This window comes from Panthera leo, chromosome D4 (assembly GCF_018350215.1).
Source record: "Panthera leo isolate Ple1 chromosome D4, P.leo_Ple1_pat1.1, whole genome shotgun sequence".
Lineage (NCBI taxonomy): Eukaryota > Metazoa > Chordata > Mammalia > Carnivora > Felidae > Panthera > Panthera leo.
The window spans coordinates 5,943,698-5,957,008 of NC_056691.1; the positions used below are offsets into that span (position 1 = coordinate 5,943,698).

At 42.1% G+C, this 13,311-nt stretch overlaps 1 long non-coding RNA gene across 1 annotated transcript; it reads left to right on the forward strand.

Annotated features, from left to right (window-relative positions):
- Window positions 1–1,626: 1,626 nt before the first annotated feature.
- LOC122205468 lies at window positions 1,627–4,020 on the forward strand. The gene is made up of 3 exons (XR_006196075.1): window positions 1,627–1,737; window positions 2,636–2,774; window positions 3,542–4,020. It is a non-coding gene; the product is annotated as an uncharacterized LOC122205468 (long non-coding RNA).
- The last annotated feature ends 9,291 nt before the right edge of the window (window positions 4,021–13,311 follow it).

Consider the following 13,311-nt stretch of genomic DNA (forward strand, 5'->3'; position numbering starts at 1 on the left):
TGCATTGTCCTGTGAGCCTTATGCCCCAGTAGACCCAATGGCGTTGTAGATGTCTGTGTAGTCCAAACTCCTAGAGTTCTGGAGCGAAGCATGCTTTCTGCTGCTGCTGAGCCTTCGCCATCGAAACAAGCAGCTTCTATCTTGATACCGCGCCCTGCTACTAAATTACTGATTATGGGATGGTGAGCGACTATGTGACGGAAATTGTCCATCATTAACTGTGACAATCTGTGTGTCGTGCTATGAATGAATGGTAAAATGAATGGTAAATACAAGACTGACCAAAACAGGACCAAAAGATGTAAGCGATCTGCATGAGCAAATAGTTTACACGTGAGTGATAACTAGTCCTACTCCTCAACTCCTTGTCTGCCAACTCTTCTTACGGCCCTATAGGGAGTTGACTATACTGAGCTAACAAAGGAGGAAAAAACTGGTTTATAGATGTGTCTGCACGGTATGGTGGGATCAGCTGTAAGTGAAAAGCTGCTCGCTTACGGCCACACTCAGGGGTCACCCTGAAAGGGTGTGGTGAGGGCAAATCCGCCCAGTGCACAGAATTTGGGGAGGTATTTTAGTTGTCTGTGTTTGATGAAGAAGGGATGTCTTGACTTTAATGCTGATTTATGGTCAACGGTTCCTTGCTCAATGGTAATAGAGGCCTAGGAAAGAATAGGCTGGAAAGTTGGTGATCAGGAAGTCTGGGGTAAAGGCATGTGGATGGACTTCTAGGAACAGGCACAGAATGGAGAGATAGAATGTGCACCAAGGGAGAGGAGATTAGAAGATGGATGAGAATTAGATTTGCTCCTTGAACATCTGCTTGATCATTTTTACTTTGCTTTGTGTAATGTTTTACGTATTAATTACCTTTGAAACGTGTACTTGCATTTCCCCTGTTTGTTTCTTCCCTTTGGTTAAAAGATTGTTGGTCTTTTATTGGATTTCTGTCCTCCATTTTCTAGTAACATATACATCTCACAACCTTCATCTTAAGAGAAATGTTTATGTCCCTTGACTTCTCTTGGCCATTTTGAGTTCAATAAGCACGCTAGTGAAGAAGATCCCATTTAAAATTTTGCTCTCTCTGTACTATTTTCCATACAGAAAATTGGAATACAGCAAAATAAGCACCTTTTCTTTGATTTAAAAAGTTTTCTTTGCCATATATGCTGTCTGATTTTGCTTTCAGGAAGTGCCAATTTACAAACGTACAATTTCAATCTTAACACTTCACTATTCGTGCCTTTAAATAAATTCGTATATTTCCTATGTGATTCTCATATTATTTTCACACCATGCGAGAGTAATCGTATGTTCCTTAATATTTCTAATTCCCAATCCGTGTTCAAATTTCTCAAGTTGTCCTCGGAGCCTGTGGCAGCTGCTGTTTTTACAGTCGGGATCTCATCGAGGGGCAAGCATTGATTGGATTACGATGGTCACATTGAATCTAGAACATCTAGGGGCTATAAAAGAACGTGGGCAGAAAAACGGCCACCCACCATAGGGGAAATTACTGCATGATCAAGTCAAGAAGCGAGGGCAGAGGCCTATGGGAAATGTAGTCCAATCCACACGGATCACCGCGCAGCACTCTGGGAACGGGTCTTCTGGGTCGTCTTCTTCTGCGCAAATGCCGTCCTAGGCCCGCCGCGTTTTTACGCATCTCCATCTTCCCGCGGAGCAGGTCCCAGAACTTTCTCGGTCAGGCAGGCTGCAAGGAGCACACCTGGGGTGAGGGCGCGGAGGGTCTGTGGAACCCGTGCGGGGCGTTGGGCTGGCGTGGGGGCGGTGGGTGTTACCCGGAAGCCACTGGCGGGAAGTCCGGAGCCCGAGGCGCGCTCCAGGGCACGCGCTCCCCGTGGGCGGGTCTGGCCGAGCCCCGTGTGCAGTCGGGGCGCGGTGCGGGCGGAGGTGTGCGGAACCGTGTGCCGGGCACGGCCTGCATCCCGACCCGGGCGGACCTCTGCGGGCGGCAGGAAGGGAAAGCGCGTTCCCGACGTTGACAGCGAATGTGCTGGCAAGCGCGGGGTGGTGGTGGGGGGGGGAGGGGGGTCTGCGGTGGAGCCCGAGTTTGCGAGCCGCAAAGACCAGGGAGATTCCAGGTCTGTCACCTGTAACCGGGGCGAGAGAAGTAACCTCGGAAAGAGGCAGGTCTTCTGGAACTGACGATAGGATTGAGGGTAATGTCCGCTTGTGGGCGTGTCTCGGAGAGTTAGGTGAGAGCTCACCTGGGAAGCGGTTACCCTACTGCCAGGTGCAGGTACCGGCACACGCGTTACCCCGGTGTGAAATCCGAGTCTCAGATGGGTGAGATCGTACAGTCTGAGGGGGCCAGCCAGGTGTCCACGGCGCTGTCCCTTTTGCTTCGCTTCCTGGCTTCGCTCACGCAAGGGGTAAAGTAGTCTTAGGAAGACACTGGATAAAGATGGAGCCTGCGTCTTTTTTCTGTGCTAATTTTGATGAAAGAGCAGTGCTTGATCCTTTCGTATACTGTAGTCATTAGCTGATTGGTTTTTTTAACTTGATAGAAAAAAGTTTAGAAACCTGCAGGCTTATGCCCCCACGATCACTTAAGGGACACTTACGGACAGTCGTTGGCTCTGCACAGTCATTCCCGTCCCTTTTCCAGGGTCCAGCCGCCCTATTCCTGGAGGGAGCCTCCTCTCCTTCTGGGGTGCTGAGACTTTGTGGAAGTGAATTTAGAAGCCGCCGGGCAGGCCAGACCCTTCACGGTCTCCCGAGAGGTACAGAAAATGAACACATCTCAGGTGAGCCTTCAGTTCGCTCCTCACTTTGTATTACGGTGGATTTAAGAAGCTTATAAAGACACCATACATTCAGAAAAGTAGAAAAAGGTTTAGATCAAGTTAAACTTTACTTTTTAACACTGGTTTACACTGTTTACCACTAATGCTGATTTTTCTAAATTTATTTATTTTGAGAGAGAGCAAGCGAGGGAGGGGCAGAGAGAGAGGGAAGAGAGAGAATCCCAAGCAGGCTCCGCATTGTCAGCATAGAGCCAGATGTGGGCCTCCAACTCTCGAACCAGGAGATCATGACCTGAGCGGAAACCAAGTGTTGGACACTTAACCGACTGAGCCACCTAGACGCTCCTCCTTCCATTATTAACCAACAATTATAGCATACCATATATTCTTGCTTTAAAGTTTTTTCCTAAAGAGGACATTTTTCCATATTGAGACTTAAAAAGCATCCTCATTTTTTACCATAGCTTCATTGTGGTCTAGTATGTGAAAGTACTGTTGGTAATTTAATCAGCCTTCTATTGAAAGACATTTGGGTTGTTTACAATGACATGATTGTAGGGGTGAAACTATAAGCTAAAATGGTCAGAGGTTAAATGCAGTTTCATTTTGTTAAATACTCTAAATGCTGTCCTCCATAGTGGTTATTATACTTGTATTCCTGCCTGCGAAGTGTTTATTCATAACTGGCATATTGAGCTCCTGAGGCTCTCCGTGCCCTGGTGTAATTACCACGTAAAAAGCCGACAAAGATTTCTGCCCTCATGTAGCTTACATTCAGGTGATGGAAGATGATTAAAAGACTTTGTTATTTGATAATCGACATAGAAGAAATGAAACAAGGAACGCGTTGTGAAGGATCGATTTTAATTTTAAATAAGTTGATCAGATACGCTTCTCTGAGAAAATATTTGGAGACAGCATTTGACAAGTGTGGGGACAGAAGACTTGCTGGTGTCTACAGAAGAACACTTCATGCTGAGGAAACTTGCCAGTGCAAGGACCCTGAGGCAGAGTGGTACCCGAGGCGTCCTGCCAACAGCAAGAACAGAGGGCCAGTATGGCTGAATAGGTGAAAGAGGACAGATCATGTGGGGCATTGAAGGCCATCACACTTTTCACGCACGTAATACATTTGAGATCATCCCTGTTGTTGCATGTGTCAGTCCCATTGCATGGCTCTGTCACAATTTGTTGATCTGTGTACCGGTTGGACATTTGTGTTGCTCCCAGCTTCTGGCCTTGTGAATAAAGCTGCTTGAATGTTCATTTTTCAGTCTTTTTGCCTATACACATACCTTCATTTCTCTTGAGAAAATGCTTGAGAGTGTGTGGGATCCTGGGTCTTGTAATAAGTGCATGTTTAACATCACAAGGTGCTGCTCTACTGTTTTTGAAGTGGCCATGCCATTGAGATTTCTAGATGCTGTGAATCTGCACCAGCATTTGGTATTGGCAGTTTCCAGGGGCGGTGGGGGGGAAGTAGTGGGTTTTTTGTTTGGTTTGGTATTCAGTTTAAGCTGTTATGCTAGGTATGTACAGGTATTTCATTGTACCTGTATTTAATCTGGTGCCTAACGACGTTGAGCGTCATTTCATTTGCATAGTACCCTCCAGTTCCATCCACGTAGTTGCAAATGGCAAGATTTCATTCTTTTTGATTGCCGAGTAATACTCCATTGTATAGATATACCACATCTTCTTTAGCCATTCATCCATTGATGGACATTTGGGCTCTTTCCATACTTTGGCTATTGTTGATAGTGTTGCCATAAACGTGGGGGTGCCTGTGCCCCTTCAAAACAGCACACCTGAATCCTTTGGATAAATACCTAGTAGTGCAATCGCTGGGTCGTAGGGTAGTTCTCTTTTTAATTTTTTGAGGAACCTCCATACTGTTTTCCAGAGTGGCTGCACCAGTTTGCTTTCCCACCTGCTTCATGCTGTTTTCTAAGAACAAACATTTTTAATTGATCAATTTACAATTTATCAAAATATCAGACTTTATGGGTTTTCTTTGTTGTTTCATCTAATCAAGGTCACAAATATACTCCTATGTTACCTGTTAGAAGTTTATGGTTCTAGATTCCACATTTACATTTATGATCAGTTTGAGTTTAATTTTTGTTTATGATACAAGTTGTGGTTGGTTCAAGGAAACTCCTCCCTCTCCCCCCCCACCTGTCCCCCCATCTTATGGAGCTTTATTATTCCAGTACCATTTATTGAGAAGAAGGTACTTTATCTCCATTGAATTGCCTTGGCACCCCTGTTGGAAGGCATTTGACTATGAATGTGTCCATCTATTTCTGGACCCTATTCTGTAGTTTGTGTCTATCATTTTGCTATTACCACACTGTCTCGATTGTTGTTGATTGATTACATGCCTTGAAATCATGTAATGTGAGTTCTTCACTTTCATTCTCTTTTCAGAATTATTTTGGATATTCTAGGTCCTGTGCTCCTCCGTTTAGAATCATTCTATCTCATAAAAGCTTCTGGGATTTAGCCTATGATTGTATGGGATCTATAGATCAACTTGAGGAGAACTAACAGAATTGACATTGGAGCATAGTGAGCCTTCCAATCCGTGAACACACTATAGCTTTTCATTTATTAGTGGTAAAGTGAGTTATAAGCTCTGAAAGGACATGATTTGTTTTTTACATTTTGGACAACTCACTGGCTCCTGTTTAAGAATTGACTCTCGTGGGGCACTGGTTGAAGCAGTGACAATTTAGCAAGCTATTCAGGTGATTCAAGAATCCATGGTGTTAAGTCAGCACTGGTGATACCTCTAGGTGGTGAGAATCTGGGTATATTTTGAAGGTGAAGCAAACAGTATGAAAGTGCGTGTGTCCCATAGCCTTGCAGATACTCTGCTGCCAAACACAGGACTTTTCAAAATGGGATAAAAACCTATTGCGTTTCATAGATCACTTTGGTTTGATAAACATTGTTTTATGATTGTGGTCCATTTTCACTCTTTTTTTTTTTTTGAACTATACTTTTTTTTTTTGAGAAGTATTTGTATTTTATTGTTTTATTTTTTTTAATATATGAAATTTATTGTCAAATTGGTTTCCATACAACACCCAGTGCTCATCCCAAAAGATGCCCTCTTCAATGCCCATCACCTACCCTCCCCTCCCTCCCACCCCCCATCAACCCTCAGTTTGTTCTGTTTTTAAGAGTCTCTTATGCTTTGGCTCTTTCCCACTCTAACCTCTTTTTTTTTTTTTTTTTTTTCCTTCCCCTCCCCTATGGGTTTCTGTTAAGTTTCTCAGGATCCACATAAGAGTGAAAACATACGATATCTGTCTTTCTCTGTATGGCTTATTTCACTTAGCATCACACTCTCCAGTTCCATCCACGTTGCTACAGAGGGCCATATTTCATCCTTTCTCATTGCCACGTAGTACTCCATTGTGTATATAAACCACAATTTCTTTATCCATTCATCAGTTGATGGACATTTAGGCTCTTTCCATAATTTGGCTATTGTTGAGAGTGCTGCTCTAAACATTGGGGTACAAGTGCCCCTATGCATCAGTACTCCTGTATCCCTTGGGTAAATTCCCAGCAGTGCTACTACTGGGTCATAGGGTAGGTCTATTTTTAATTTTTTGAGGACCCTCCACACTGTTTTCCAGAGTGGCTGCACCAGTTTGCATTCCCACCAACAGTGCAAGAGGGTCCCCATTTCTCCACATCCTCTCCAGCATCTGTAGTCTCCTGATTTGTTCATTTTGGCCACTCTGACTGGCGTGAGGTGATATCTGAGTGTGGTTTTGATTTGTATTTCCCTGATAAGGAGCGACGTTGAGCATCTTTTCGTGTGCCTGTTGGCCATCCAGATGTCGTCTTTAGAGAAGTGTCTATTCATGTTTTCTGCCCATTTCTTCACTGGATTATTTGTTTTTGGGTGTGGAGTTTGGTGAGCTCTTTATAGATTTTGGATACTAGCCCTTTGTCCGATATGTCATTTGCAAATATCTTTTCCCATTCCATTGGTTGCCTTTTAGTTTTGTTGATTGTTTCCTTTGCAGTGCAGAAGATTTTTATCTTCATGAGGCCCCAATAGTTCATTTTTGCTTTTAATTCCCTTGCCTTTGGGGATGTGTCAAGTAAGAAATTGCTGCGGCTGAGGTCAGAGAGGTCTTTTTCTGCTTTCTCCTCTAGGGTTTTGATGGTTTCCTGTCTCACATTCAGGTCCTTTATCCATTTTGAGTTTATTTTTGTGAATGGTGTAAGAGAGTGGTCTAGTTTCATTCTTCTGCATGTTGCTGTCCAGTTCTCCCAGCACCATTTGTTAAAGAGACTGTCTTTTTTCCATTGGATATTCTTTCCTGCTTTGTCAAAGATTAGTTGGCCATAGTTTTGTGGGTCTAGTTCTGGGGTTTCTATTCTATTCCATTGGTCTATGTGTCTGTTTTTGTGCCAGTACCATGCTGTCTTGATGATTACAGCTTTGTAGTAGAGGCTAAAGTCTGGGATTGTGATGCCTCCTGCTTTGGTCTTCTTCAAAATTACTTTGGCTCTTCGAGGTCTTTTGTGGTTCCATATGAATTTTAGGATTGCTTGTTCTAGCTTCGAGAAGAATGCTGGTGCAATTTTGATTGGGATTGCAATGAATATGTAGATAGCTTTGGGTAGTATTGACATTTTGACAATATTCTTCCAACCCATTAGCACGGAATGTTTTTCCATTTCTTTATATCTTCTTCAATTTCCTTCATAAGCTTTCTGTAGTTTTCAGCATACAGATCTTGTACATCTTTGGTTAGATTTATCCCTAGGTATTTTATGCTTCTTGGTGCAATTGTGAATGGGATCAGTTTCTTTATTTGTCTTTCTGTTGCTTCATTATTAGTGTATAAGAATGCAACTGATTTCTGTACATTGATTTTGTATCCTGCAACTTTGCTGAATTCAAGTATCAGTTCTAGTAGACTTTTGGTGGAGTCTATCGGATTTTCCATGTATAATATCATGTCATCTGCAGAAAATGAAAGCTTGACTTCATCTTTGCCAATTTTGATGCCTTTGATTTCCTTTTGTTGTCTGATTGCTGATGCTAGAACTTCCAACACTATGTTAAACAACAGTGGTGAGAGTGGGCATCCCTGTCGTGTTCCTGATCTCAGGGGGAAAGCTCTCAGTTTTTCCCCATTGAGGATGATGTTAGCTGTGGGCTTTTCATAAATGGCTTTTATATTTAAGTATGTTCCTTCTATCCCGACTTTCTCGAGGGTTTTTATTAAGAAAGGGTGCTGAATTTTGTCAAATGCTTTTTCTGCATCGATTGACAGGATCATATGGTTCTTATCTTTTCTTTTATTGTGATGTATCACGTTGATCGATTTGCGAATGTTGAACCAGCCCTGCATCCCAGGAATGAATCCCACTTGATCATGGTGAATAATTCTTTTTATATGCTGTTGAATTCGATTTGCTAGTATCTTATTGAGAATTTTGCATCCATATTCATCAGGGATATTGGCCTGTATTTCTCTTTTATTACTGGGTCTCTGTCTGGTTTAGGAATCAAAGTAATACTGGCTTCATAGAATGAGTCTGGAAGTTTTCCTTCCCTTTCTATTTTTTGGAATAGCTTCAGAAGGATAGGTATTACCTCTGCTTTAAATCTCTGGTAGAATTCCCCAGGGAAGCCATCTGGTCCTGGACTCTTATTTATTGGGAGATTTTTGATAACTGATTCAATTTCTTTGCTGGTTGTGGGTATGTTAAAGCTTTTTCCTCCCGTTACAGTTTTGGAAGTGTGTGAGTGTTTAGGAATTTGTCCATTTCTTCCAGGTTGTCCAGTTTGTTAGCATATAATTTTTCATAGTATTCCCTGATAATTGCTTGTATTTCTGAGGGATTGGTTGTAATAATTCCATTTTCATTCATGATTTTATCTATTTGGGTCATCTCCCTTTTCTTTTTGAGTAGCATGGCTAGAGGTTTATCAATTTTGTTTATTTTTTCAAAAAACCAACTCTTGGTTTCATTGATCTGCTCTACAGTTTTTTTAGATTCTATTTTGTTTATTTCTGCTCTGATCTTTATTATTTCTCTTCTTCTGCTGGCTTTGGGTGTCTTTGCTGCTCTGCTTCTATTTCCTTTAGGTGTGCTGTTAGATTTTATATTTGGGATTTTTCTTGTTTCTTGAGATAGGCCTGGATCGCAATGTATTTTCCTCTCAGGACTGCCTTCGCTGCATCCCAAAGCGTTTGGATTGTTGTATTTTCATTTTCGTTTGTTTCCATATATTTTTTATTTTCTTCTCTAATTGCCTGGTTGACCCATTCATTCTTTAGTAGGGTGTTCTTTAACCTTCATGCTTTTGGAGGTTTTCCAGACTTTTTCCTGTGGTTGATTTCAAGCTTCATAGCATTGTGGTCCAAAAGTATGCATGGTATGATCTCAATTCTTGTATACTTATGTAGGGCTGTTTTGTGACCCAGTAAGTAATCTATCTTGGAGAATGTTCCATGTGCACTCGAGAGGAAAGTATATTCTGTTGCTTTGGGATGCAGAGTTCTAAATATATCTGTCAAGTCCATCTGATCCCATGTATCATTCAGGGCCCTTGTTTCTTTATTGACCGTGTGTCTAGATGATCTATCCATTGTTGTAAGTGGGGTATTAAAGCCCCCAGCAGTTACCACATTCTTGTCAATAAGGTTGCTTATGTTTGTGAGTAATTGTTTTATATATTTGGGGGCTCCCGTATTCGGCGCATAGACATTTATAATTGTTAGTTCTTCTTGATGGATAGACCCTGTAATTATTATATAATGCCCTTCTTCATCTCTTGTTACAGCCTTTAATTTGAAGTCTAGTTTGTCTGATGTAAGTATGGCTACTCCAGCTGTCTTTTGACTTCCAGTAGCATGATAAATAGTTCTCCATCCCCTCACTCTCAATCTGAAGGTGTCCTCAGGTCTAAAATGAGTCTCTTGTAGACAGCAGATAGATGGGTCTTGTTTTTTTATCCATTCTGATACCCTATGTCTTTTGGTTGGCGCATTTAGTCCATTTACGTTCAGTTATTATAGAAAGATATGGGTTTAGAGTCATTGTGATGTCCGTAGGTTTCATGCTTATAGCGATGTCTCTGGTACTTTGTCTCACAGGATCCCCCTTAGGATCTCTTGTAGGGCTGGTTTAGTGGTGACGAATTCCTTCAGTTTTTGTTTGTTTGGGAAGACCTTTATCTCTCCTTCTATTCTAAATGACAGATTTGCTGGATAGAAGATTCTCGGCTGCATATTTTTTCTGTTCATCACATTGAAGATTTCCTGCCATTCCTTTCTGGCCTGCCAAGTTTCAGTAAAGAGATCCATCATGAGTCTTATCAGTCTCCCTTTATATGTTAGAGCACGTTTATCCCTAGTTGCTTTCAGAATTTTCTCTTTATCCTTGTATTTTGCCAGTTTGACTATGATATGTCTTGGAGAAGATCGATTCAAGTTATGTCTGAAGGGAGTTCTCTGTGCCTCTTGGATTTCCATGCCTTTTTCCTTCCCCAGATCAGGGAAGTTCTCAGCTATGATTTCTTCAAGTATACCTTCAGCACCTTTCCCTCTCTCTTCCTCCTCTGGAATACCAATTATGCGTAGATTGTTTCTCTTTAGTGCATCACTTAGTTCTCTAATTTTCCCTTCATACTCCTGGATTTTTTTCTCTCTCTTTTTCTCAGCTTCTTTTTCCATAATTCTATCTTCTAGTTCACCTATTCTCTCCTCTGCCTCTTCAATCCGAGCTGTGGTCGTCTCCATTTTTTTTTTTGCAGCTCATTAATAGCATTTTTTAGCTCCTCCTGGCTGTTCCTTAGTCCCTTGATCTCTGTAGCAATAGATTCTCTGCTGTCCTTTATATGTTTTAAAGCCCAGCGATTAATTTTATGACTATTATTTAAATTCACTTTCTGTTATATTGTTTAAATCGTTTTTGATCAGTTCGTTAGCTGTCGCTACTTCCTGGAGTTTCTTTTGAGGGGAATTCTTCCGTTTCATCATTTTGGATAGTCCCTGGAGTGGTGCGGAACTGCAGGGCACTTCCCCTGTACTGTCTTGAATAACTTGTGCTGGTGGGTGGGGCCACAGTTAGACCTGATGTCTGCCCCCAGCCCACCGCTGGGGCCACAGTCAGACTGGTGTGTACCTTCTCTTCCCCTCTCCCAGGGGCAGGACTCACCGTGGAGTGGTGTGGCCTCTGTCTGGGCTACTTGCACACTGCCAGGCTTGTGGTGCTGGGGATCTGGCGTATTAGCTGGGGTGGATCGGCAAGGTGCACAGGGGTGGGAGGGGAAGGCTCAGCTCGCTTATCCTTCGGTGATCTGCTTCGGGAGGGGCCCTGAGGCACCGGGAGGGAGTCCGACCCGCCGGAGGGATGGATCCGCAGAAGCACAGCGTTGGGTGTTTGCATGGCACAAGCAAAGTCCCTGACAGGAACTGGTTCCCTTTGGGATTTTGGCTGGGGGATGGGAGAGGGAGATGGCGCTGGCAAGCGCCTTTGTTCCCTGATGAGCTGAGCTCTGTCCTCCGGGGCTCAACAACTCTCCCTCCCGTTGTCCTCCAGCCCTCCCATTCTCCGAGCAGAGCTGTTAGCTTATAACCTTCCAGATGTCAAGTCCCTCTTGCTGTGGGAACACACTCTGTCCGGCCCCTCCTCTTTTCCAAGCCAGACTCGGGGGCTCTGCTTGGCCGGCGGGCCGCCCCTCCGCCCCGGCTCCCTCCCGCCAGTCCGTGGAGCGCACACCGCCCTTCCTACCCTCTTCCATGGGCCTGTCGTCTGTGCTTGGCTCCGGAGACTCCATTCTACTAGTTTTCTGGCGGTTTTCTGGGTTATTTAGGCAGGTGTAGGTGGAATCTAAGTGATCAGCAGGACGCGCAGTGAGCCCAGCATCCTCCTATGCCGCCATCTTCCTGAACTATATATTCTTTACTCTGATTCTATTTTGTGTTTTGAGCTTTTACTTATATTTTGAGATTTATCTTTTCCTGTGATGTGGACTACAAATTTTTCTCTAATATTTATGTTTTGGTGAAGTTAATAACCAAAACTTTTTTTTTTATGTTTATTTATTTTGTGAGAGAGAGAGAGCAAGCCAGGGAGGGGGCACCGAGAAAGATGTCCTGATATGGGCCATATCATTGTTTTTTCATTTGCAAATATTTTCTTCCACTTAGTAAGTTGTCTTTTCATTTTAATGATGGTTTCTTTGCAGTGCAGAAGCTTTGGATGTAGGCCCACTTGTTTATTTTTGCCAAAAGTCATCACCAACACTGATGTCAAGAAGCTTAACCCTATGGTTTTCTCTAGGAGTTTTATGGCTTCAGGTCTTACATTCAAGTGTTTAATCCATTTTGATTTGATTTTTGTGTATGGTGGATAGTGGTCCAGTTTTAGTTTTTTGCGTGTGGCTGCCCAGTTTTCCCAACACTTTAATTGAAGTGACTGTTCTTTTCCCATTGTATAGTCTTATGTCTTTTGTCATTAATTACTTGGCCATATTTGTGTCATTTACTTTTGGACTCTCTATTCTGTTCCCTTGGTCAGTGGGTCTGTTTTTATGCCAATACCATACTGTTTTGATTACTGTAGCTTTGTAAGATAGTTTGAAATCAGGAAGTGTGATATCTCCAGCTTTGTTCTTCTTTCATAAGATTGCTTTCGCTATTGCAGATCTTGTGTGGTTCCATATAGATTTTAGGATATTTTTTAACAATGTTAATTTTCCCAGTCCAAGAGCATGGACTGTCTTTCCACTTAATTGATGTCTTTCTAAATTACTTTCATCAATGACTTACAGTTTTTATTGTACAGATCTTTCACCTCCTTGGTTAAATTTACTGCTAGGTTTTCTTTTTGATGAAATTATAAGTGGGATTATATTCTTAATTTCTCTTTCTGATAGTGCATTGTGTTGTATAGAAAGCCATTGATTTTTGAATATTGATTTTATATACGGCAACCTTACCGTATTTATTAGTTTTGTCAGTTTTAAGGTATAGTGTTTAGGGCTTTCTATGTCTAATATTATGTCACCTGTAAATAGAGACTTTTAGTTTTTCCTTTACCATTTGGATTCCTTTTTTGTTTGTTTTTCTTACCTAATTGCTTTGGCCAGGGTTTCCAGTAGTATGTTGAATAAAAGTGGCAAGACAGACATCCTCGTCTTGTTCCTGATCTCAGAGGAAAAGTTTTCAACTTTCTCCATTGAGTATGATGTTAGCTGTAGGTTTGTCGTATATAGCCTTTATTATGTGGTGGTGTGTTCCCTTTCTACCCACTTTGTTGAGTTTTTATCATGAGTAGGTGTTAGATTTTGTCAAATGCTTTTTCTGCCTCCATTGAAATGGACATATGATTTTTATTTTTCATTTTGTCACTTGGTATATCACATGGATTGATTTGTGGATGTTGAACCATCCTTGCATCCCTAGGATAAGTTCCACTTGATCATGGTGTCTGATCCTTTTTTAATGTATTGCTGACTTGGGTTTACCAATTTTGTTGAGAATTTTGC